At 45.1% G+C, this 26,577-nt stretch overlaps 1 long non-coding RNA gene across 2 annotated transcripts in view; it reads left to right on the top strand.

Moving 5' to 3' along the window:
* LOC106014946 (uncharacterized) overlaps positions 1–26,577 on the top strand; it is a 341,344-nt gene that overhangs the window by 237,425 nt on the left and 77,342 nt on the right. Inside the window, exons 11-12 of one of the 2 annotated variants that reach the window (XR_002399094.3) lie at positions 8,795–8,937; positions 21,305–25,925. This is a non-coding gene — a long non-coding RNA (uncharacterized lncRNA). Of the gene's footprint in view, positions 1–8,794; positions 8,938–21,304; positions 25,926–26,577 lie in introns of those variants that run through there. The other variant, XR_011809168.1, reaches the window with a different exon arrangement.

Genomic DNA, 26,577 nt, shown 5'->3' with positions numbered 1-26,577 from the left:
ACCAGCCTCTCTGCCTGAATGTGAAGTGATGGTGAGCCTTTCCTTGACTTCTGTGGTGTCTGTGGGCTGGCAGCCATATCCATGTCCTTTTAACCCAGCATACGTTTCTTTTGCCCAGTTGCGTTTTGAATCGATTTACATTTTGGCATCCACGACCTGCTCTGCAAAGGTCATTTTTCTGGCTGTTTTGAACCTTCTGCATGATCATCCTAGCTAACGTTTCTCCTCTCCATTAGCAGGAGAAATAGCAAGTAATCATTCCTCCTGCTTCTCCTGCAAGCCTGCAGTGGTAGTGTAGATCTTGGAGCAGAGAGGGGGATTTTGAGAAGACACAAGGTTTGGGCGTGCTTCATGAATGGACAGCAGGGTCCTGCACAGGACTGGCTTCACAAATGAATTGCCAGGCAGGACTGCGGTTCTTTCCTGTTGTGGAATTTGCAGGTTCTGGAGTGGGGTGGGTAAATCCTCTGCTTCTTGAACTTGAAGCTGCCTTCGGTCTAGAAAACTGCAGCTGGCTTCCAAACTAGAAATGCTGTCATCACAAACGCATTAGTGAAAAATGCACATTGCTAAGGCAATCTCAGAAAATGATTTAAGGTTGTTGTTGATGCTTGTAATGCTGTTACAGCATCAAGAGGCCAGCATAATATGGGTCACATTGGTTATACGTGGTGGCTATATGTGCTCTGGGCCTCTAGCTGCTAGTTTGCCGAAGCATCTTCACCCTTCAGTCCTTCCTCCAGATTCAAAACTGCGTCTGCGTCCTAAATATCCCTATATGATATCTAAAACATTTATATTACCCCATAGACAAAAAAGAAAAAAACTTACTTGAGACGACAGCATCATTTATTCTGGTGCTTTGGTGCTTTTTCAAACTACACAGTTTGACGTACAAAAAAAAACAGGCAAGATACTGGTTTAGGTAAAGCAAAAATATCTCATTACCTGCATTTCAGAGGACCTCCCCAAACCACAAACAGTCTACAAGACTGGATTTAGCATACTCTACTTAGCCGAGCAGAAGCTATGTTGTGGGGCAGCTTCAAAACGCCGGCTTGTTTCTAGGGCTGCAGTTCAAATGTTCAGCACAAAAGGCTGTGCACAGAAGCAGGAGGTGTCATGAGCATCTCGCCCCACTTTGTATTGCAGCAGGCTTTTTATTAACTGAGGAGGCCACGGGGAGCTACAGCCAGAGCCCGCTGCGAGCACTCTGGGAGCAGTTCACGTGCCTGGAGGTAGGTGTTGAGCATCGGGTTCTGTCTGGATGCCTCCAGGCTGCTACACCTACGCCAGAGCACTCAAATGACTCTCTAGGAAATGCTGCCTTGACCTCGAAGGACTCTGGCTTATGCACTCTTCTTGTAATGAGAAGCAACGCATAAAACATGGAAAGATGTAAAATACCTCATTAAGGAGGTTTTTTTCCAGATGTTGGGATTTTTATGCCTCCTTCCCTCCAGATTTCTGCTGCTTCGGTATATTTTGTGGGGGGCATGCTGCTTTTAGTAGCAAAATGCATATCAGCAGCTGTGCACACTTGCACACTTCCCACAAATTGCAGGGGGCAAAGCCTGCTCGGTTGCATTCCCCCACTTATTTGCACCCCAAGTTTGCAGCAGTTTCAATTGCACTCATGGCACACAAAGTTGAGGCGGCTTTTAAAGCTTTCTTCTACCTTTGCAACTTTGCATCGCACAAACAAATTGCCTTTTCAGTCGTGCAGCAGGAAAATGAGCATCGGTCCGTTTAATGACACCTAATTAGGTCTACAGACGCCAAATGACTTCTGTTGCCCTGTTCAGACAGAGATGCGTGGGTAATGAATTACCCATTGTCTCAGACTCACTACTGCTGGCTAGAGCTGGGAGGAGAATGTTCTGCAAGTAATTTACTTGACAAATTTAACCTCTTTTCCTATTCAGGGTAGATCTTTGCAAGTATCCCAGGTTTCCTGCACCCATCTATGTATTTCGAGTTAGTCAATGAAGCTTTCTTTGTTCGTGCTTCCCTCATCTACGGCTGATTCTATGCACATTTCCAGGCAGATTCCCTACTTGACACGGGAAATGCATGCTCTGTTGCTTAGTTCTATTTAGTTAGTTAAGATCTACAGTAAGTGGTTTGTTTCCCCGTTGCAGGTCTGTCAATCTTTGTCAAGGCTGAATCTGTGGCATAATTACAATGGGACGAAAAACCTCCCCCGTGCAGACAGTTTTACCAACATACCCTTGCATATGCCAAGAAAGCTTATTCAGGGCAGGGAACTGAATTAAATTACATTGATGTAAAGTGCCTGAGACCAGCACAGCAGCCCTGCGAGGGCTTTCACAGGCATTGCTACGTGGCTGGAAATAGCACTGCTCACTGCTGCAGTTACGCTGTTGGGCCTTGCAGAATTAGGATGTTTAGGAAGATAGCAAGCTCAGCGCATACGTGAGCTCATTGTTTGCCTAATGCATTGCTGATTTGGGACCCTACTTGGGGCTGAAGACTGGAATTCAATCAGAGCCTGGGCAGCTGTTTAATAGTCTTTAGAGTTCAGCAGGATTGTGAGTTTTTTTGTTGGTTTTTGAATTTAACAATCAATCTCAATCCCTGGAGAGTATTTTTCAGTGCAAGGTTGTCGTAGCTTAATTTTGGGATAGGTTTAGTGACCATCTTGTATACGTGTATCCAGTAAATCAAGTCTAAACATTCTCCTTCTGCACCAGTGCTGGAGCAGTTTCTCTGCAGCTGTCTGCAAGTGTCTCGCAGTGAATTAAAAGAGCCTGAAAGCTTCCTCATCAGGGTTGGTCGTGCAGACTGGATCTCTTCTGTTAAGTCAGGCTGGGGTGATTCAAGTTGTTCCATCCCTTCCTCTGCTCCTTGGCTGAAGGCAGGCTCAGAAGGCAGCATGCACTGGTTTTTGGTCAGCGCTGTTCCCAGCCATTCCATGCTACGCTCAAGGCAAGGGAATGGAGAGGTGAAAGAGCATCGGGCCGTTAAGGATGGGAAGCCGAGAGTCTCTCTGAGATCCTTTCCCAAATCAAACTGATGATATAGTCGTGAGTGTCACGTTCTTAGTCAGGGAGGGATTTCAGGAGGGCTGTATACAGGTTCTCAAGTCTGCGCATGGTCATGAGCGGGGACAATTTCATGATACTTTATGCAAAAAGAGGACAAGGGAGGGACAGAAGGGCCACAAGCAAATCATGTTGCAAAACTTACAGGTGTGAACTGCTGCAGGAGTGGCTGTGGGTTGATCCTCCATCAGAATCGATCCCTTGTCCTTGAACTGGAATTGCTGTGTTGAATTTTGGAGGCAAAAAGCTTCCCCTTGTCTGGGGGAGGTGAGATGCCATCAGGTGGGATGTGGGGGTGTGCTTTCAGCTGCTGGTGCATCAGCCCGCAGGGATCCAGAGCGACTCTGTGAGCAGGTGAAGTATGCTTGTGAGCTTCAGCAGTGGCAGTTTGCATGAGAATTGGGTATGGACTTATTCTTTCACTGTTTTGCTAGTGTGTACAGAGCAGCAGCATTCGTTAGCTGAAAAAGAAGGCTGCTCTCTTAATAGGAAGTGGCAAGAATTAAGTACTGCTGCTTGAGCTGGTGCTGAGATGCCAGTGTTACACGTTTGAAGACACAAAATCCATACGAGTACTCTGAGAAACAAGCTTCGAGTCGAACCGTGAGACAAAAATCTGTACTTTGCTGGGTTGTTTAGCAGAAAGGTGGGTGGTTTTTCTGTAGGATTATAGAAAGAAAAAAAAAATCCTTCCTTGGAGGGATTGTTCTGATAAGGCCCTTGCTACCAGACTGTCCCAAAGCCTCCCATTCCCCGTGTATCATTTTCATGGTATGTCAGAGAAACATCATCGTGGTGTTGTTACTATTCTAAGGTGAAGAAAAAAGAAGAGCCTGTGGCTGGGCAGAGCAGACTGGATCTCCCCATGGAGTCTCTTGTAGCCAGACCATTTTCCCTTATGGCTAAAGCACGAACTGGTCAAAGTGTGAGCCTGCACCCATTTGGTTGTGCATGACAACTATGGAGACTCCTTTGAACATACTTTTAAGGCAGAATCTAACTTTTTTGTTTTTCCATGGCTTCAGTTGAACTTTTTATCTGAGCCAACATAAATATTAGCTCTACCTGGAAACTCTGACCGTGCTTTTGTCTGGAAAAAGATGAAAACTGGGCTGAAAGCTGAGCAATGGTAGGTGCAGGCGTGCATGCGTATGGGTGCGTGGTTTATACAGTCGTATATGTACCTAGACCATGGGAATTGTATGCGGTACTTAGAGAAATTGAAAGATGTTCCTGTGTGTAGCACAATAGAAAATGATTCATTTCTCAGGGGAACTGAATGAGGGAGAAGAGCAAAACAATTACAATAAAAAAGCAAAGCAAGGCCTGAGGTGCTAATAAACTCTAGCCTTTCTAAAACATGAAGCAGATTTAGTAAGCCACACAGAAAAGAGTGCCTGTGTCACTAAAGCGTGCCAGGCACATCAGGATGGGGAGCCATTTGAATACATTTCAAGACAGGGCATTGAGGAAAAAATACAATGAGCAGCAAACGAAATTAAAAACAACAACAGGATATGTCCTTTAAATGACTCATCCAGCCTCAGCTGATGCTGAAGTACAGTATGTGCAGAGACGGGAGACTTGTACTGAGCGGCATATTTTCCTACAGCACTTTCTTTTCCTAGCCATTGCCTGAAAGCTACAGTCAGTGCTTGGAACATCTGTGTTTATTTTGCATGACAAACTTGTTCCTCGGCTTTGACAAAATGCGTGCTGGTTTGGGACTTGGGGTTTGCAGTCCTTCCATGGGGCTGTGCTGGAGCACATGCGGCTGGCCATTGCACTGGTATATAATACATATTACATGACTGCATACATATTTAATGACAAGTGTGCTATATTTTTAATCTTTATAGCTTTAATGTGTGCAAGTGGTTTTAATAATTGGTGCTGTAGGATAGTTACTTCCCAGAATTACCCTGCAAAATTGCTGTGTTTTCAGGCTTTAGTTGTGCAGGTTGTAAATCATAAAACTTGGGTAGTAATAAACTTGGCACTCGTTCCTTGCTCTTTGGAGATGCCAACCTGTAACAACAATAAAAAGATAGATGCTGGCAAAATATCCTCCCTGAAGCTTTCATCATCTCATCTGCACACCCTGTGTGGGGAAACGGGAGACCACAGGAGCCCGACAGCCAGGCCTGTCGGAGGCTGGCCAGAGGCTCTGGCCTTGCTGCACCAGCACGGGGAGAATCGTCGCTGTGTTTGTCCATGGCAGCTGTGTAGAGAGTAAGCCTTGCCACATGGTTATGCCCCTTGAGTGATATTGCACCCCTGGCATGTGCCTCTGAGCAGGGATGGAGGCCTGGGGGCTCCTTGCATCTCCCAATTCCTTGGGATGTTCCCCTGCTTCCTTCCTGCTCAGAGCACCAGCGCTCCAGCTGAAATGGTTGATGTTAGCCCAACGCCTGCGGTGGTATCTTGGGATCACACAACTCCACTTGGGTCCCCTGGAAATGGCCACTGGGCTTGGATGGCACTGACTTTGCAGCCTTGGTGTTTCAATTTGGAGTCCGTGCTCTCCAAGGGTAGATCTGGAAATGTGCACATCTCATCTTGTTCTGTTGGCTGGCTTCTTTGAGGTCTGGGCTTGGGATGCCGTGCACACAGCACAAGAACATTGCAAGCAAGCCTGGATCCAACAGCTCTTTTTTTTTTTTTTTTTTAAAAAAAAAAAAAAGAAACAAGTTGAAATCGGGTGAAGGCATTGTGAAGGCTTTCTGTTTCGGCTGCTACTTGTTTTGTTTGGCATTTCCTAATTGTCTTGTTTCTGGGCACATCCCCAGCAGCACAGTGACTCTCACTTTGCCTTGTGTTCCCCCGCCTGCACACGGTAGCGAAGCCGCTGTTGCTGCCCAGTTCCTGCTCATGCTGCTGCGAGATGGGGCTGTGGGGCAGCGATCTCTGGGGCAGCTCAGGGGGCTCCTGGCAGAGCTATAACTTGCTAAAGTCACTAGGATAAAGCTGGAGTGTGACTTGCAGTCATTATCCTCATTATTTGGGATAGTTTTAAATGACAATGCTGATCAGGAGTGACCTAATAAAACGCAGTCTGTAAAAATTGGCTCTTCCTGGACTGTGGTTTCAGCACCACATAGAAATCTGCTTGTAGCTCTTTGTCATCACACAATCAATTCAAAGGCAGGAATTAAAAAAAAAAAAAAAAGTGACAGCTACTCAGTTTAATGAGGAAAACCTAAAGGTTAACTAAAACACCCCTTTTGCTAGCTGCATCGTGCAGTGCTGTGGTGCATCTGTAACAAAACGCAAATCACTTTCCCCCCAGTAAGAGCCTGGGGCTGGTGTTTGCAGGCGGCACAGTGGCAAGTGCTTGCTGGGATTCACGTAGGGCTGAGTTCTGAAGGTTATTAATTTGTGTAATAAACTGCAAGAAGATACCATCAGGACTAAACTTTGCTGGCCAGCGCTCAGATCTGCCTGCCAGGACTTGATGGGGTCCCTCCTCTAGCTCTCCCCTGAGGAGCCGGCCAGCCTCCTTGGTCTGCTCTTCAGCCATGGGACGACCCCATACCTTCGTGGGGCACCACAAAGATCCTGTAACCTAAATGCGAGCCCTGCACACCCCTGTGCATCTTTCTGTGCTCAGTGTCGCATCTCAACCCGTGAGTACCTGCAGGTCCCCCGTGTGCTTCACCGCCACAGGTTTGGCCTGAGGGACCCCAGCTCAGCGCAGCAACTGGAGCCCACTGCCATGCTGTCTCTGAAGGCTTCCACGTTGAAAGTTTCCTTGCAGACAGGTGGTGTTTATATCCAAGTCTTTGTGCACAGAGTCTTCAGCATCCGGAGTAACACTTTAAGGGCAATGAACAAGCACAGGCTCTCCCTGGAGACAGCAGCACTAAGATGGCCTGAGGTAACAGTAGCTGCTTTGATTGTGCTTGTTGCCTTCAGCCTCCAGCTCCCAGCGATATTCTGCCATCTCTCAATGTCTTCTTACCCTTGGGCAGTATTTAGCTGCCACAGTCCTCTGAGCCCTGTCAATATATGTAAAATATGCTGTTCAGGGTACCTCCAAGAGTTTAGTGGAGTAGCTAAAGAAATCAGAAATTAGCCTTCGGTGAAGTTTTGAGTCCTTGGTTTTGGTGGGGTGGAAGGCAAGGGCAGGGGAGCATCTCCACCAGCCATACAGGTGTCAACCCTCAGGTGGGGGAAGTTGAAATGACTCCTAACACAAAAGTTTGCTTGGCAAAATGCACCAGTAAGTTTTCTACCAGTTTTCAAGATTTTATTTCTCTTTGTTGTGGAAGGAAAATAAAACTGCTCCCAGTTTGTTTTTCACGACAACGTGATGCTGTATTTCTTCCTTTCTCTTGAAACGAGTGTTTTCAGATCCAGAGGCTGAGGTTTTTAGTTTGTCACTCTCTCCCAATCTTCTCTGCGTTCCTGCTTCTACTTTGAGATGATTAGAAATTAGTGGACTGCAAAAGCAATCCCCACAGAATCATTGCCTGGTGGGAATATCCCCAGAAACATTTCATTAAAATTGGATTTCATGTAATCAAAGTTATACCAAGTTTTAAAAAATAAATATATATATATATATTTAATTACTAGAACTGAGCTTCTTTTTAATGTTTTTGTTTTGTTTTGCTTTGCTTGGATTGAAACCTGGTGTCCACCAGTGATATCTTGAAGCCTTATGCTCAAAAAATTAGCAATTCATAGCTGTAGCAAGACCTAAAGAGATGATAATGAGTAAAATCATGATGATTTAAACTTTTTTTCTTCACTTTGAAATACAGAAAACAGATGAGGTTATTAACAAAAATATGTCTCTCTAATTCCACAGGTAATAGTTTATGCAAATAGTTTGCTGTCTTTAATTTTGGTGAGCTTTTAGACGCTAATGTTTGCATTTCATCATTTTAAATGTGTGCGTCTATTGTCAGCCTAAATTCCCATGCTACTGTTGCTTTTTCCTGATAGGATAAACATCAGGTTTAGAAGCAAGATGAAAGTGAATGTTGGTGTATGCAGAGAGGAAAGCAGCTGCTCTAAAAAGAAAGCTGGAATGGGTGTCTACAGCCTCCTTTTTCCCAGAGAAGTGTATTTTAGCTAACTCTGGTCACCCCAACTTTGTTAAGACCTTGATTATTCATCAGGGAAAGAGGAAAAAAATAATTTTCTATTAAGAGTTGTCTTAACTTTGAATTGTTGTAAAGCAGCTGAGTTTCTGGGTAGCTGTGTAATACTTATAGGGTACCTGTCCCCTTTTGGTCTCTGTTAAGCCTGCTGATGGATGCAGCTAACAGTAATCTTTATCATTTGATGAAGTGCTTCAGGAAATGTTGAACTTAGATACCAGTGTGGCTTGGGCATATGTAGAAGCGCTTGGTAGAATGAATCTTAATTGTTTGAATGCCAGGAACCAGTCATAACATGTCCTCTTATTTATTAGTTGTATTACCAGAGTGCCTATAAGAGCAGGCTCTCTGCAAAGACACAGCAGTGGATGGGCTCGCTTTTCTGGCCTTCCATTCTGACCACGCACAGCATAAAGGTGGTGGCAAAAGAGAAGCTACTGCTGGAATCATTAAAAGAAAGTTTTCATACTTCCTCCAATGCCTCAAAATTTATTTTCATTTAATCAATACAGAAGTTTGTATTTTTACAGTTGTATTTCTCATAGAATGGAAAATTCTTTATCGGAAAATGTTAAAATATTTTACCATGGCATGGTTCAAACCTGCACATTTCTTTTTCAGGGCTCTTAAAGTGCCTCATGCACCAGCTGTCTCGTCTGCATTGGATGCTGCAGTACAGCTGTATCTCCAGTGACCCAGCATAGCCATGGATCGACTGCCCAAGGGTACGGTCATGAGGCAGCACATGAGATGAGGACTATAAGGTAAGAGATATTTAAATCTTACTTAGCAGGAACCATTGCATGAGATGAAAAGGCAATTAGTAAAAATTACTTTAACTCTGAATCAAGTACAACAACTGGACATAAATATTATGATTTCCAATGGCATTCTGTTAAGTCCACGTTTCACTGTTACTGCAACACACAATTCTTCTGATCAAGAGGAAATCAAGGTAAGAGAAAGGGAAGTTTCTTGAAATAAAGAATAAAATAAAAAGAGGGCTGTTTCTTGGCTATTTTTTTTCTTTTTCTATGCCTGTTTATATGGTTTTAATGTTCTATTTCTGTTTGGATACCTTGATTTCATGTTTACTTTATGTCTATCACTGTTTATGCAGCATGGTAATTCATTGTGAATACTTGCCTTAAAATGTACATGTATGTTTTGGAATGAAGGTGTCTAATTTGTTTGATTTTAAGGTATTTGTGGGCAAAAAGTTTCATTCAGGTGCATGGTTGAGTTGCTTAACTTCATGAAGGCCCAGTTTAATCAGCATGCCTCCTCAGGGACACGTGCACATGGTGCAGAGTAGTGTGTATCCATGCCAGTGCAGTGCTCAGTGCCCCGCTGTGCCGTGCACTGCGTTCAGAGAGAATTGCTTGCACTGAATGCTTTCAAGGAGTTTTCCTCACTAATTAGTCATCCTATCTGCAACAAATAAGATTATCGCTCATTTCATTGAAATTTAAAATCCTACTGTGGTTGTGCTTGAGAAGAGGGAGCAGGTTCAATAGTCCTTGTTTCCAGTGTTCAAGTGTTCACTTTACAAACAATCTGTTCCGTGTTTGCAAAATAAGTGTATTAATCCCAATAAAGAGCCCCACTGCTGTGGCATACCTCACTCCCCTGGGACCCATTGGGATGGTTGTTTTAACCAGTACAAAGTGCTCCTGGAACTGGGAGTGTTTGCTCTTGCGTTCCTGTCACTGCCAAACTTTGGAAAGTAATTGGTTATGGGCATGAATGTACGGATGTGTGGGAAAGAGGGGAGAAAGGGAGAGCAAACCCCACAGGAAAATATACAGCATCAACCAGCAGAAGCATGGAAGGGAAAACCATAGCAGGTCCAGCAGCGGTGAGTCCTTCAATGTTTTTAGCTTTGCATATGCTATGTAAAACATGGGTATTATTTCTCGTTTACTTGTACAAAAATCATACGGCATATTTACAAAGGTTTAAGTATATGAGGTGCCAGTCCCTCATAAAGAGGTTTTATACCAACTCATGACCTAAATCAGGTGTGAGGGGAATCTCACATGAAACACCAGGAGACCAGGAAGCATCCTTAGAAAAAACATTCCTCCTCTGACAGAATGCAAATTAGTTAATTGCTTCCAGTCAACAAAAAATTAACAAAGCATTATTTTAACAGAAAGGAAGTCAGAAGCGATGCAGCCACCTCTGCCACATAGCTCTTTTTCTAATCGCCACTGCTTTATCAAGAAATGTAAAGTTGTATTTTTTTATTGATATTTAAGAATAAATTCTTATAACATCACATCTATAAAAGGTTCATCACAGACCCAAATACGTCTCTAACCTTTTAAGCTTCTACAGTAAAAACTGTCGTCTTTATTTATACAAGTTTGGGAAAGATACAAATATAATCATAACCCCCAAGGCAAAATTTTATGGCAGTTTTCAGAACTCCTCTCTATAAAAACTACTCAAACCTACAGACATAAAAGTTTCCAATAAAATTTGTTTTAGATCCTAGTCGTAAACCCTGCATCTCTTTCCCTCTCCCTGGCTCTGGTGCTACAGGTGGCCAAGTGCTGGAGCCGTTCACCAGCAGCCAGGCAGGGCCAGAGCCTGGTGGCTCCTGTCACTGCTTTGCTGAGTCCTTGACAAATGCTAACCGTCTATTAGGGATTAGTCTTTCACGGTGCAGATGAGGTGAGGAACCCTGCAGATTCTGAGAACTTGCCCTTGATCAGGCGAAAAATACTCTGCTTTATTCCCAAAAGAGTAGGAATGCTCTTGAATCTGCTGTATGTACTGTAGGATGTCTGTGTACGGGGCATCTCTCTTGCATTTTTCTTTTGCTTCAAGTCTTCTCTTCAGCAAGGGACAGAGGAGCCATTCAGGAGACATTCCTTTCTTTTCCCCATAGGAAACTATTAATATCAGGACCCTGCTTTCTTTCACAAATACATTTAGCCTGGTCTTCAAGTCAGATGTGTGGGGCTGTGTGTGTTTGCTAGCTGATGTCAGGTCAGAGAATCGGTAGATTTTGCATCCCAGAGCTTTAAACGGAAGGCTTTTCCAGTGCCTTCAGTTTTTCCAGAGACTGGACTTTCCAGTCCAGTCTCACCTTTCTGACTTGCTTGACAGTGTCAGGTTGGTGATAAAACAAAAAATAAATCTTTGGATATGAAAAGAAGCCCATTCTTCAAAATTGCAATGGAAGTGTGGTTGGTTGGTTGGTTGGGTTTTTTTGGGGGAAGGACAATATTTAGACATTCAGCGCTCTAGAACATGCAGTTTGTCTCTGCTGCTTAAAACATTTGTGATTTGAACACCTTAAAGACTGGTGGCACTTTTGGTTGTACTTCAGAGCACTATGAAGGCATGCATTCAGCGCTGTTTTAAACTAATTAAAGACTCCTTTCTGTATGAGTTTCTTAGGTACAGGCTATCTACAAAGCTGATGATGGGTAGAAAATCCTTTCTTTGCATTTCAGTTGGGAAAACAAATATATGAATGTATAAAGTGGAGTTGTGCTGGGTTGTAGGGAGGCAGGCTGGCTGTGTTCTTGAAATGAAGTGCAGGAATAAATCTCTGCAGATTGGGGCTTTAGCGGATTCCTGGCAACTAAAGGCTCACGCTTTATCAGCCTAGATTAATTTGCTTTTACCATTCAGGGTGGATTTAACCCTGATATCTCACTCTGGATGGTATCTGATGAAAGACCCGAGCCTTTTCTTTCTGACTGCAATTAGAGGAAAAGTATACATGGAAATGAATCTGACTGCTCGCAGAAATGAAAAGAGAAGCAATTCTTTTATATATTTTTGTGAAATTAATTGTAGAAATTTTCCTTTGAGGCACACACCTTAAAGAATTCCTGAAAAATGCTTACAAGCAAGAATAAGTTATTTTTAAACCGTGCTGATATGGAAGTATTTTCTTACCATCAAAGTAATAGAACATCGTTTCCTAAAGCCGATTTCCAAGCGACTGCAGCAGGCTGGAAGTCACCTGAGATGCCTGTGCAGGATGTGGCCTTGCTTCTCGCTGCCAGGCACATGGCTATGCTGCTCCGTGGCTGTAAAGATCAGGCATGGAGTCTTGGTCCAGCTCTTAGTCTTTGTGGAAGTGAAGGGAGGGAATGCTAGCGTTTCCTGCTCTGTTTTCCTGGTGAGTCCACAGCCCACATCTGCCGAAAAGCCTTGCTGTGCTCAAGTGCTTTCTGAGGGCCCCTTCCTCCTAATTTAGTACTCCGTCCTGCTGAAAGCCCCTTGCAGGAACTCAGAAGCGGGTCCAGGGCACTTTCTTCCTTGACCAGGGAGATTTGGTGGGCCAGTAAGTGCCAAATACGTGTATAATTAAAGGTATGATTCATGAGGTGGGGTATTTTTTCCTGTTTATCTTAAAATAGACTTTAATTACAATTCTGCTTTCCCATTTGAGTCTTACGTAGGAAATTGGCTCTCGGAGTATTAACAAGCCAGCTGTTAGCACTTCTTTAATATTTCCCTGTCTTCTGCTCCATTAGAGAGGGCTGCATACTTACTATCTGCTAGATTTGTTAATTATTAGTTAACTCTGCTTTATGGGTATTGTCTAATGAGGGAAACTTCTCCCAAGTGCTCATCATTATTTATGATTCGTAGGGCTGCTATGCCTTTCCCACGTCCCAATTAAAAGCTGCCTTTAAGAGCGAACTTGGGGTGTTTTTATCAGGAAGATTTAGGAAAACGAGTTTCTCCGAAGAGGCTGAGTGGAATGGGGTGCCCAGATGCCACGGAAAGATGGTCGGTGTTGGGGTAGCCCGACATGTTGGGCCTTTGGGAGCCACGCTGGTATGTTTCTGTGGCCATATGAAGACTGGCAGTTTAGAGAGGCAACAAAAGATGCTCCAAAATCCTCTTGTGCTAGAGGGACCAGTGTTCACAGTGCTTGTTTGAATGGCTGCTCAATCAGTCAGGTCCTCAATTTCAAGAGGGTGCTTCTGCTTGGATGCAAGACTGACAAAATGATAAATTTCCTGGCTACCTACACAGAACTGCATACTAGCCAACAGATCTTACTTGCCTTCCTTCTTTGTGACAACACTGAGGGAGTCACTGAAGTACAGGAACATCCCCAGAGTCCTAAACGGCCTTCAACAGACATGTCCTAATGAAGCCAAGTTAAAAATCTGTAATAAATTAATGAGACTGTTCCTTTTAGTGGCAATCATCCATACACTCCCTCTTATGGCACCTTTTAATTATTGTTACTAATGATAGAGTTTTTGGGTCAGTGCTTTCAGAAAGAAGGAAACCAAAAAACTTCTTTCCTCTAGAAATGAGCGTTCCTCAGCTGCTGGAGTACACGGGCTCCAAAGGTGAAAGGAAATGAAAATAGGGTGTATTTGGTAGTAGGTTGGGGAATGTGGTGCGGCTGCTGACTTTCTGCACTGTGTTGATAAATGAAGCAGTTGGTTCTCTGTGCCTTTGTATCCTTTACCTTTTACCAGCTCTAAACACTCTTCATTTTCTTCCAGTTTTGGCACAGGATCAGAGGGTGGCTCTCAGCCTCTGATCTAAATAAAATAATAATGATTTTAGGCGGTACTGTTTGCATTATTCATTGCTCTTGGCAAAACAAATGTTGATCTTATAACACCGCTATTAATATTTTGATAGAGTAATGAAGCCACCTGGATTTAGAGCAGAGACAGGCTTCTTGATGAGGTGATCTGTTAGCTTACGGGCCCATAAGAGGAAAATCCAGAAATGGCAAGCAAATTCAACACAGCGTTCCCAGGGCTCCAGGTTGGAAGTGCAGTACGATTGTTACCATCCTCTGCTTTCTGTTTAGCTGCTTCTCACAACAGAGAGCTGCTAATTCTCAACCCCAGATGCTCCTTGGCAGAAACAGGGCTTAATTGTTTTGGTATTCTCCTGTGAAAAAAAGCATATTGCTGGCAGATTTCGAGGTAGGTGATTCCCTTAAGCATTAATCCTTTCAAGATTAGAAAAGAGAAGGAAGACATTTTCCACGGCGTCTTTCGTGTTTGCTCTGAGTGGCTCTTTCTGCATGAGACTTTGCAAGCTATTGATTGCCTGAACTCTCCGTATCTCTGGCTTACACAGCGCTGTCAGGCACCTATTGTGAAGGCTTGACAGCATCATCAATATTGGTATTAGCGCTACTTTTCCAGCTTATGAGGGTAGGACGTCTGTGATTGATACAGAGGCATGTGAAAAATTGTGCAAGGTCACTGCAATTTTTTTTTCCCTGGGCTTTCACAAAAGCCTTGTTTGCTTCCCTGACTCCTCAACACAGAGAAATGAATTCGTCAGCACTGCTACAAAGTCGGATGGGAAGATGAGTAAGCAACACCCAAGGCTGGCTCTGCCTGCCCTGCTGACTGATAAGTCTCTGTCCCAGCAGTGTGTTCAGGCAGCCCTGCCATGGACTGATGGTTCTGAGGCCTGAAGCAGTTGCATGAGCTCCAATATCCGCAGGTCCCTGGTGCAGCCTCAGAAGGAAAAGTGAAGGGAGAACAGAGCTGACTGCATGGGTTAACGTGTGTATGGGTGGATGCAAGACCTGCAATGCAGAGGATGGTGCCATCTCCAGACAGGCACAGGCCCCCTGTTAAAGGCACATCTCAACGGGTGGATACATGGTGTCTGCACATTATGTGAAGCCAAATAATCCAAATTGTAGCATGCATACAAGGTACTGCAAAAATCAGATTCTGTCTTGACTGCGCTCTCTGATTTCCAGTTGCCTTTTCCTTTGCTGCTGCTTCTTCCAGCTGCTTCCCCCAGATGTCTCGGAATTGGTACCTGGAATGCCCTTGATGCTGGATGAGCATGCACAGCCCATACAGACATTCATACAGCTCTGAAAGCTTTGTTAGAGCCTGGGGAAATCTCCTTCAGACTTACTGCACCACCGGTGCTGCTCTTGCCGCTCTCCGCGCCGCGGGCTGGATGGGGGCCCCGCAGACAGTCCAGCCCCCGCAGGAAGCAGCGCATGATTGCATTGCAGCAGGAACGGGGTTAGCAACCATATTGCGACTCCCAAAGTCTCTATGGCTTCCTCATTGCTCCAGCAGGGAAATAATCTGCACCAGACTTGTTTTCTGGCACAGATTGCCTTCCCTCTGTGCCAGCTCCAATGTGTAGGCTGGCACATTGCAGAAGTGAGGGGGTGGGGGGAACGAGTGGAAGCAGAGTCCTGGCTCCATTGCCTCCCTGCGCTGACCGGCCCCAGCCCCTGGCTGCCCATGGCTGGATGGCAACCTTTGGTTTTGGTGAAGCGAATCGGCTCTTAGCAGCAGCACAAGTCTTCGGGAAGGAGCAGAGACTTTGAGAAAATACATTTAGAGCTCACCTCCTGGATCTGGAGAGATGCTGCAGGCCTGAAACTCAAGGCAGAGCTTCCCTTGTCCCCCTGCGTACAGGCACCGCCTCTGCCCACTTGTTGTGCCCCTTGGGAGCAGTCCTTCCAGTGCATGCAGCATCTCGTTGTTACTGCAAATAGCGTGTGTGAAATAAGTAAGTGATGGCTGAGCTTGGAAGGCTACCCAGCCCCAGCAGAAGCTTGTTCTTTCTCTTCTTTCTGCTTCACCTGTACTTTTTTTATTTGGTCAAAGCACTGTGATGCTATGGCTCGTAGGTCAGCACCTCAACAAAAGACCAAGCAAAAGGCAAGCCATTTTCATTCCATTTATTCTGGTTCTTTATGTTCTTCTCTTCCTGGTGCTGTTTATTGAGGACAGAATCCACCATCTTCAGGTTTAAAGCCAGGATGCGCTTTCTGCCTAAGATGGTGCCTAAATTAGAAGTGGGAAGCTGCTTCCACTGAACCACTTGTGAAATTCCATCCTAAAAGCAGCTCCATTTGGGAAGAGGCGCTTTTTATGTAGGTTAGGTTTGAGCTGATTTCTTTGCAAGCCTGGGCATCCATTCAGTGAGTGGAGAAGTAGCAGAAATGTATGCAAATTCCAGAGCAATCGCTGCAATGCTAAGCCTTGGAACTTGACATGTAACTTAATTTCTGCGTTCATTTTGCTTTAAAATAAAGGTTGGCTTCGTGCTGTTCCATATGTGAAACAAGAACTTGCCTTGAGCTGCTTTTTTAGTAGCTCTTTAAAATGAAAATTCTTGCAGAGGCGAAGCTGGAAGGAAAGATATGCATGTAGTAATGAGACTGGTATACGTGTCCTGTAGCAGGACATTGAGCTTGTTGAAAATGACCTTTCAAAAAACATTTTCATTGTTGTTTTTTTCTTATGCCCCTGTCCTTTCAAAATATGCTCCAATTCACATGTGGTGCACAATGTTCGATAGCTGACAGGACGGCATTAACAAGAGAAGTCCCCGCTGGGGTTAATGTCACATTGCCACCACCAGAGCTAAGCTATCTACCCACGAGAGAGATTGTAGGATTGTGCGTTATCTTTCTTATTAACAATGGGACCTTCTACCTGGAGATTAAAGAACAAAAGCCTGGGAAGACAGTTAATTATAGCTTAAGCTTCACACGCAGAGTTAATGAATTTTAACGTGCCTCAATTAATAACTAATTGGGTTTTGTGCCTTGGCTGCGAATGGGAAGTGTAGGGGTGTCCAGGAAAAAAAAAATAGGTCTAAAGATGAGCTATTTTAATTGAAATACTGTAGGGTCCTTCTAGAGTGGTACTGGTAGCCTGGTGGTGTTTTTTGTTTTTAATGGAAAAGGGAAATGAAATGGGAGGACATTTCCAATGGGAAACCCTGGGCGGTATCAGGGTGCCAACCAGAAGTGGCATTGTTTTGTCACCACTGGTATTTGTGATGTATGACTACCGCTCAGTTCTGGCCTGCCGGCAGTCACGTTGCAGTCAGCCCCTCGCACGTTTCGCAGCATCCGCGCACATCAGTGGCAAGGGTAAGAGCTGGGGCACTTGTCTGAGCGTGCTGTCAGAGGCGGTGGGGAGAGAAAGCTCTGCCTGGGTGGCTGAGATGGGGTCAGTGAGGGCTGACCCCTGGCTCGCATCTGGATGCGGGGCTGTGTTCATGCGCCTCTGGCAGGATCCCAGGGCGAGGGCAGTGACAGTGGCCGATCGTGAGCTTCCTTGTGCTGATGCCTCACCGAGGTCCAGAGGGTTTAAGCAGGTGCCAGGAAACCTTCTGATGAATCTGGCCCAATGGGAGTGTTACTTAAAAACTAATGGGAGGTGATGGCCCAGCAGTATGCTGGAGAATGTGTTAAAGCTTTAACTTTTCATTTAGGGTTTTTGACAAGACACTGCAGATTATAAATAATGGATGAATTCCCAAAGTATGTCTGCACTTCCTGGCTAACTTCCCACATGGGTGAACTGTGAGTTTTCTCCTTAATTATCTGTAGGAGAACCTTTGCATATTGCTCTTTAAGCATATAATTATCCTTGATCATTTGGGATGAATTATATGTCCTTAGTAGTGTATGGATTTGGTCCTAATGTAGGACATACAGTCAAGCTGATAAAAAAGCTGTGAAGGACGTAGAACAGTCTGAAGTGCTGGACAGAGCCTCTGCTGCCTTCTTGCAAGATGGGGGATTGGTCTGAAGGATTTCAAAGCCGCTGTGGACCAGACCCAGCAAGCACACATTGATGTGAGCTGCTCTGAAGAAGCAACTCATTATTGTAGGTTGTTTTTTTCCTTTTTTTTTTTTTTTTTTTTTTTTTTTACGCAGGGGCTGAGTCACTACCTTTTAATCAAGCCCTTAACATTCAGGTGCTTCAATAACATGCTTTGACCTTCCTCCTGGTCGAGGCTTGTTGTTCAGGCGAGCAGGATGAAACCCTGCAGTAAGTGCCGGAGCTGCTCTGCGTCCAGGTCAGCAGCAGGCTCGCACCACAACGCTTGCTCCGAGTTCCAGGTGTCAGAGAATTCAGCTAGAAAGAAATGACGCGTAGCATAATTTTTTTTATACTCTAGGATGGATTGTGCCTGGTAGTGCTATTGGTCTAATGAGGTATTTTATGTCTTTTTCTATTGAAAGAGGATTATTTTTAAGCCCACAGTTAAGAGAATGTCCGGTATTTTGCTATGATTAGCATGTAATTCAGGCTCTGGTGGGACAGAAAAAATTACCAGAGGTGAAGATAGCAAAGGTTAAATTGTGTTGGTAGTAGCTATAAAGAGCAATAAATCCTAAAGAGTATGAAAATAGAGGAATACTCTATCTCAACCAGCAGAAAATCGTGTTCTTCGAATTTGATACTCTAAATGTGAGAAAAGAAAATATATATGCTGTTCTCCTCCTCCGGTACAATTTCAAAAGAATATTTATCAGCAACTTTAGCCGCAAGGTGGGAAAATACACAGAAGCCAAAGTGAAGCTGTAGTGAGTTTTGTTTTATATTATTGGTTTCTGTTCAATTTGAACATCCTCACAAAGAACATTGAGATAATAAGAGAAAGGAAAAAATCATTAATTTCTTAAATGCAGCATTGTCATGCACTGGTCCTCCAATGACAACTATTTACACAGGGCTTCTCATCATGCCCTTCACAACTGCCGTACAATAAATAATAAAAGATTAAAACCCTAAACCTGGAAAACTTAGGAAAAAAATATTAGAAAATTTTATTTCAGATTATAAAAATCCTTGAATGATTTACTTTAAGGGACAATTTCATTGCTGCCATGTGCAAGAACTAATGATCACCCAGGGCATCTGATTGGCGAGAACGTTGCTTGGGAAACATAGTCATAGGTAGGTGATAAAGTAATCCTTTCTCCATGACTGCCTCACTGTCACCAGGATATCTTTTACCATTTGTTACAAGAAAATGATAGTCCACGTACATATTTATATCTGGGTGGCAATAACATTGGCAGTAACATGCAGTGAGTGATCCATGTTGTTTTAAGGAGCCCGGCTTGCTTCCCTGCACAAGCGACCCTTGTCCTGTATTTGATCAGGGTTAAAATAAGAGTTTGTCATGACACAGCCAGCTTCCCTCGCCTCAGTGCTTGCAGAGAAAAATATTCTTTTTCACAAAGTGTGTTGCTTAAACAGAAAAAAAGGTGCTCTCTGGCTCCTCTCTGGTGTTAGCTAACAATCCGCTTAATTAGGATGGAGGATCTGTTAGAGCCTTACATTCCCCCCGTGAGAACAAAGTGTCTTCTGCAGTTTTTCAGAGGAGGGTTGCTGAAATATATGTCTGGTTGGTTACTGCCACAATGCACAAGTACTTTTGTGATGGTCACAGGGGAAAGGATGCTAGGTTCAGGTCCCGTTCAGCTGAGAGCCACGTTACAGTAAGCATGGATTTGATTTGATTTAAAAGAAAAAGAAAAAGAAAAAGAAGAAGAAAGCCTGTGAAATTAGCACATTTATGTACAGCCTATTGTTAGGCAAAGCTGTCAAATGGAGTAGCAGGTGGTAATGCCAAAGCCAAGAAAAAAATACAATTAAAAGTGAAAGGCACTGTACGGTACAGAAAATAAATGCCTGTGTTTCTGGATGATGAGGAAGACAATTGTGTTCATCTCCATATTTGATGGAGGCGGCCTTTTAGTTGTAATACATCACACCTGTAGTATTTCCATTGCCTTCCTGCTCTCACATGTCTTCAGCCAGTGCCTCGCAGTACAGTTAGTATTGCCAAAGGGTGCCAAGAGCACCGTGCGTCTCTCTTAGTTCCCCTCATCTTTCTGTTGAGCTGAGCGACTTGTAGGAGCTCTTTGCTTGCTTGTTTCCTTCGCTGCAGAGATGTTCTTTGTGTCGGTAGCTCAGGGAAATCTTCTCCGTGCTTCAGAAGCCTCTCCCTTGCCAATGTCTTTCTGCATTTTTTCACCTTAGCAGATACTAATTCTCTGTTCCTTGCTCAAGAGTCAGCCTTCTTCATTTATCTGCACTGATTGCTAGCATTTGCTATCTTCAAGCCCAGGTATTTGAGTGATCTAAGTCCTTCTGTGTCTGACTACGTAGTTGTTTGTTATTTACCTTCCTGACTTTATTATAGTCTGTGAATATGGCTATCTCCCTTCCTACCCATTACTCTAGGCTTCTCCTAGGCAGTAAGGAGTCTAGCAAAACCCTTCTGGTTCTTTGCTGCTGGCTCCTTTCCAGTGTAGGTCAAGTCTCATTAAAGTTTCTGTTGTTTCCCTCTGAAAGCTTTTCATCCAATAACTGAACTCTGGTTTTTCTATACAAACTACAAAGGTGTCATCTAGCAGTGGGCAGTTTTCCACTTCCTGGAAAGCGTTAATTCTGTGCTGGAATAAGGGTGGATATTCAAATTTGAAGCCAGGTAGACCTGAGGGTAGAAGTGGTGCCCAGAGGATGGTGCTGGAGGAGATCAGCGGCTCCTAGTCCTGTCCCCAGAGCGTGGCACGTCCTCCTGCACAGGGAGGGTCCCACGGACACGTCCCCAGGGCTCTCCTCCTTACCCTGGTCACAGCGGGGAAGGCAGTGCAGTAGGAAAAGGCACCATGAGCTGTGTAGTTGGCACGGCTAGCTTCTGACTTCCCTCTCCAAGAAACATTGGGGCTGAACAAAAGCGTCTAGAGTAGCTCGCATGAGAAGAATGTCATAAATATAAAACTCTATCTTACCATAAGGGCAGAGCCGAATACAATCCACGTGAAGCTGAGTGTAGGGATAAAACCTTTCTCTTAGATGAAATGGGATGACTGAAAAAATGCCAGAGATGTAAACTTGGGAGCCCCTGAACAGGCACCATACCCCTAAACTTTTAAGATGAAGAACATTTAATTTGTGTTGTGACGTCCACAAATGACATTTATCTATTCAATTGCACATGGAAAAATGGGATTTATGTGAAAACTTGCATAGTTCTTTTCATTATGTTTATTTGGGAATTATATATGTGTAGCAATGAGCTACACTCAAATGACTTCTCAGGGTACAAAAAGAGAAGTTCCTGTGTTGGAATATTTTTTATAAATGGTGAGCATAGCTTGTTGATCTTTTATTTATATTCAGAGCTGGTCCCTGAAAGGGAAACCATTAAAAGACTGGGGATATCATCACTTTTTAGTTGGAAATTGAAATCTTTGGGGGAGAAGAGCTCAGCTACCTCTCCTGTCACTAGGAAAGTGAGATGAAGGAAAATGCGGGTTTGGGTTAACGTACTGGAGGATCATTACTTTTTTTTTTTTTTTTTTAATCCAAAATTTAGGAAGTTTAAAAGAAGAGAAAATCTCTAAGGCTAAATGTGATAGTGCTGCTTCTGCAGTATTTACACCCACCTTGCCATGATCCCCTTCGCACAGCACACAGAAAAAGCAAAACATGAACTTTGCAGAAACACAGAATTGCCAGGAGGATGGAGTTAAACCCGAGGGCTGGGTGAGTGAAGAGGAAATGACTTTTGAAACCCCTCTTTTTATGCTGTTGCCAGCCCCTAGCTGAAAACATCAGTATCAGACGGCTGAGAAGGGATTCAAAACGTGATGCCACTTGAAGTAAGCAAGGTCCTTCACACAGGGTAAGCTGACACCGCATTCAGTTTTCAGGAAGAAATCATGGTGACTGGCAAGCTGCGGCGCAGTCCGGCTCTCACCTTCCCCTCACCCTCTGAAACGCAGCCAGCGTGGGGAGCAGTTTTGGCACCTAGCTCTCTGTCAGCACAGAAGGGGCAGGGAGCGTTGCCTGCCAAGTCGGTGGACCTTCAGGAGCTGACAGCCTGAACCCCACAGATCACCGGCCATGCGTGTGCGGCGCCTGGGCCTTGGGCTGCCCCCGCCTTCCAACTCCATCTCCCGCAGCCCGGGCGCCTTGGCTGGCTGCAGCACCCCCCGTGCCGTCAGCAGCTCCCGCCGTTCCGCACGGCCTCCTCCTGGAAGGGGACTCGCAGCCAAAGGAGGGCCGCCAATGTTACAGTCCCGATGTGTTTGTCATTCAGGGGCAGTAACAGGACAGTTGGTGGTACAACGGGGCCCGTCTGCTTCAGCGTGCTCTCCAGAAGACATAAGGAGCTGGAATGAAGGCAGTTATGCAGTGTCCTGACTCGGTCGCCTGCGTGCGCGTGTCCTGAGCCCCAAAGCTGCAAGCATTTGCATTCGCTGGGGTGTGAAGTGCCACTTGAAAAACCTGTGATTCTCTGCAGGCCTCCCGCTCCTGCTTCTCACACCTCGGACCCGACCGGTGGCGCTGCGAGCAGCGCTTGTGCTTTTGCAGACGCGTTAGTGATGCGCAGAGGCCAGCAGAGCTCAGCTGTCGCGCCGAGGCAGCCAGATCAGCATGGTGCAGCCTGCCTCGCCTCGGTGCAGGCGCTGCTCTTGCCCTGCTGCTCTCCACCTCCAGCTTGAGACTGCAGTCCTGATGCAGCCCTGTGCCCCTGCTTCCAGGACGAGTTCAGTGAGGGCAGGCACCTGATCGTAAGCACATGGTGATTTGGGGGTTAGGCACAAGGCTGAGAACATCTCAGAGGAGTGATGGGTGGGCATGGCAGCCCTAGGAAATGCTTCGTTGTGTCTCAGAAGGATAAAGCTTAACACTCTTGTTTACCAGAGTAGCAATCCCAAAGAGCAAGATTGCTCAACAAGAAGCACACTAGATTTGCTGCTGGGGTGCATCAGTTTTAAACTCGAGTCTTACCAGCTTCAGAGCACAGAGCGCAATTTCTTTTTGTACAGGTCCTCCCTCCCTCACTTCTTCCTTCATCCTCACAGTAACTGCAAACAAATGAGCATCATCCTTTGTGGACACAAGGCTGGGTTTTGCAGGATGCTACGTGCTGTGAACTGGGAGTATATTAGAGAAGAGTTGGCATTGATTTTGCGGCTGGAGGCTTTGCTTTCTTTATCTGGGCATGTGTCAGAGATGATTCTTTAACACAAAGAAAATAGAGAATAATTAAATATAACTCTGTCTTCTTCCCCCCCACCCTTTTAATCTACCTATTTTTATACTGTCGTTATGCACATCTTGGAATGCATGTGCCTTGTTGGTAGCGCAGTGTAAAAGCAAGCTTGAAAATGCTGTGTTCCACTTCAGCATCCAACCAACAGCGAGAACCACAATCTCTGCAACAGCATATGATTGTGAACCTGCCAAGAGAAGAGGAGCCGAGCCTTCCTCGCTGTTTCCCTGATGGCTCTCTCCTGTGCTGCAAACTTTTTTTTTTGTAGTTTCTGAGGAAGGGAAGACAGCGTTAAATGGTTGCAGAGCAGCCAGTATGGGAAAAGGGGTTGCCTAGGCACTAATAGATTAGAAATAAACATAATGATGAGATAGCTCGTTATGAAAACATAGCTAAGCTGCAGTGTCATGCTGGAAAGCAGTTTGGTACACGGGAGGAATTTTGGCAGAGGGTAAGGCCTAAGGGGCCTTAGGCAGGAGACGTGGACCTCTGGTACCACGCAGTGCTCCTGGTACGGTTACCTCGGCGTGGCCCTGATGGAGCCAGATCCCCCTGGTCTTGTTTGTAGTAATAAGCTTATTTCAGTAATAAGCTCGAGTATGAGGATCGGGGCCTAAAAGCTGTGACTCAGAGCAGGCAGTGCTGCTAAAAACTTGGCTTAATTTGTTTCACTGAACTGCTAGAGAAACTCGTGCAGACACTTATTTTAAACCTGTCTTGTACTGATGGAACTTAATCTGATCCCCTGGTGATTTAAGCTGTATTTGACATAAGCTGGAATTAAATTGATTTCCATTCGCCCCCACGGAAGTTTCCAGCAATTTAGCTAGCTCGATCTTGGAGGTGTTTCTAAGAGCTTGGATCCCAGATGCATCTGAGGAACTGCAGAGCCTTGCGGTGCCTGAGAAGTCTGGAGGTGACAGCCCGTGAAAGGGATATCGCAGGGTACCTGGGCTGCAAGTAAGTCACAGCCCAGTTTGCTTGAGAGTCACATACTGCTTTTCCCTGTACATTTGGATAAAGGTGTGAAGGCAAACTTAACTCACAGCGTTACTTAGTCAAAACAGCCCCACTGAATGCTTTGCCTGAGGCGTTTTAGGTTCTTTTCTATTGCAGAGATTTATGATTTACGATAGACTCCAAGATGGTGATTGAATGTATCTGTGCTTCAAGACCTAATCATGTAAGCAGGAATTAAAAAAATAAGTACTAGCTGGTGTTAATACTTGTACCACAGTCTGCCCTTAACAGGAGGTAGTCTCTTCATCCTGTCACACCAGTTTAACTATACTGGTGCAACTGGAGGACACCACAGTGGTGGCCTCTCTGATGCCTTACAATTCGCAGCTGGACGTGGGCTGCAGGCAGGCAGCCCGGGCAAGCAGGAGCTGTGCCTCCTGCTTCTTTCCAGTGCTGTTGGGGGGAATGGAGCCATCGCCACCATGGTGTGGGGCTTCCCCACGAGCTCCCAAACACCTCTTAAAAGGCAGGAGCATGTATAGCACAGGTTCCCAGGCAGATGCTCTTCAAGCTCATGGTTGTAGGCAGCATTATTTCCATTCCTTGTTTGTTGTAAGTCTGGAATTCTTTCCAAACTAAAGACAGGATGTTATTGTAAGGTGGTGAGTACACAAACAGCTTTTATCCCATGGGTGAGGCCCTGGCGTTGCTGCCTCTGTTTCTCACATAGATGTGGAGTTCCCAAGTGGTGTGGCTGAGCCCATGCAGGAAGCCTTCAGGAAGCTGATTTGCCCAGTGGGCGCTAACACGTGGCTCCTTGGTTCTTCTCTCAAGTTTTGCTCGTTGCGTTAGGGTTCAGGTTCGATTCAGTGCCTTCCTTTCATTTGTAATCATGCTGGCAGTTTGTAGAGGGCAGCTCTCATTACACAAACTCTTGGAAATGAGAGAGCCTGAACATCAGTGTGTTGTCAGGGCCAAAGAAAAATAGAGAGCCGGCTGCCAAAGTCAGGCATGTGCAGCGATCTGCTCTCCCCGCACGTGTTGCATCCACCCCTCTTCCATGGAGAGGGGCGGAGGGGAGCAGAAGGAGATGGGGTGTTGGAGAAACAGGGCACCAGCCCCTTCCCCAGGAGACCTGCCTGTGCAGTAGAGACAGAAGCTTTTTAGGTGGGGCTGTGTTACACCATATCCATATCATCACTCAACACCGAGCAGCAGATGCAGCCAGAAGTTTTTGTATTCCGCTTTCCTCCCAAGGAGGGGTTGCTTTGTTTCTGCGCGTCTCCAGCTTGCAGCCTTCTGACTCGCACGGGCTGTGGCCTGCGAGGCATGCAAAACACATCTCAGCTGTTATACCGAGCCTCCGTGCTGTGTAGGTGATACAAACAGCAAAACTTTGTTCTCCTACGAGGCAGTACTGGGAATCTGAGCAGCGGAGAAGGGCAGACCATGCTTGCAGCAGCCACTGAGCAGTCGCCAGTTCAAAATGCCTTTGCAGTGGTGCTCAGTGTGTCTTCCATCACCATTTCTCAGCAACTTGGCAACAACTTTATTGGAAGAGCAGCAACTTTCATATGGTATGAATTAGATTTGTTTTTCACTCAAGGCCATTGGGAGAAATTGTATTCCCTTCCATCCTTACGTGTACCATTTTAAGAGCTGTGCTAACTGCTCCCTTTGAAGAGTCAAAAAGCTGAACTTTTGAACCGTCAGTTTTCGGCGTCCATTCCAAAAGCATGTATTGCCAGTTCTGTATCTCCTGAGTCTTTCTGACCACACATCCCCAAAGCAGGTGTTCCTATCCCACGTCCAGTTATTTGTATGCTACAAGCTGTAAAATGTAAGTCTGGAGGCACGTTTCTGGGTGTAAATTTGAGCTGACCTTAGTCATAGTAACTGCTGTGTAAAACCACGTACAGAATGTACGCACAGAGAGCTTTCTGACTTTCTGGTGAATCAAAGATCCAAATGTCAAATCTGGCTTCAAACTCATGTGGTTGTAGCCACAAATCAATACAAACTTGGAGCCAAACTTTCAGAAATAAAATGGGAGAAACTTCAGGACAGTTCCCTGCTCAGGCTAGATAAGATTAAATGAATCAGTTAGACTTGCTAACCAGGCAGGACTGAACTGGAAGCACTGGGAAGGTAAAATCACATGAAAATATAACACATGAGGTTCTGCTAGCGCCAAGCTGTTGCAGTCTGGACCTTATACTTAAATAAGTATAAGGTCCAGACTGCCTCTCGACACCCCCTTCCTCATAAGGGGGTGTCGAGAGGCAGGAGACTTTTTCTCCATTAACACCAGTGACAGGACCCGCGGGAACGGGGTTAAGCTGAGGCAGGGGAAATTTAGGCTTGACATCAGGAGGAAGTTCTTCACAGAGAGGGTGGTTGCACACTGGAACAGGCTCCCCAGGGAAGTGGTCACTGCACCGAGCCTGACTGAATTTAAGAAGAGATTGGACTGTGCACTTAGTCACATGGTCTGAACTTTTGGGTAGACCTGTGCGGTGTCAAGAGTTGGACTTGATGATCCTTAAGGGTCCCTTCCAACTCAGGATATTCTATGATTCTATGATAAGTGCAGTACTTACAAGTAGTATGGTTGTACTTAATGCTTT

Source organism: Anas platyrhynchos, chromosome 4 (genome assembly GCF_047663525.1).
Source record: "Anas platyrhynchos isolate ZD024472 breed Pekin duck chromosome 4, IASCAAS_PekinDuck_T2T, whole genome shotgun sequence".
Classification (NCBI taxonomy): Eukaryota; Metazoa; Chordata; class Aves; order Anseriformes; family Anatidae; genus Anas; species Anas platyrhynchos.
The sequence above is the reverse complement of the archived record's forward strand: the minus strand, read 5'-3'. Positions and strand labels throughout refer to the sequence as shown.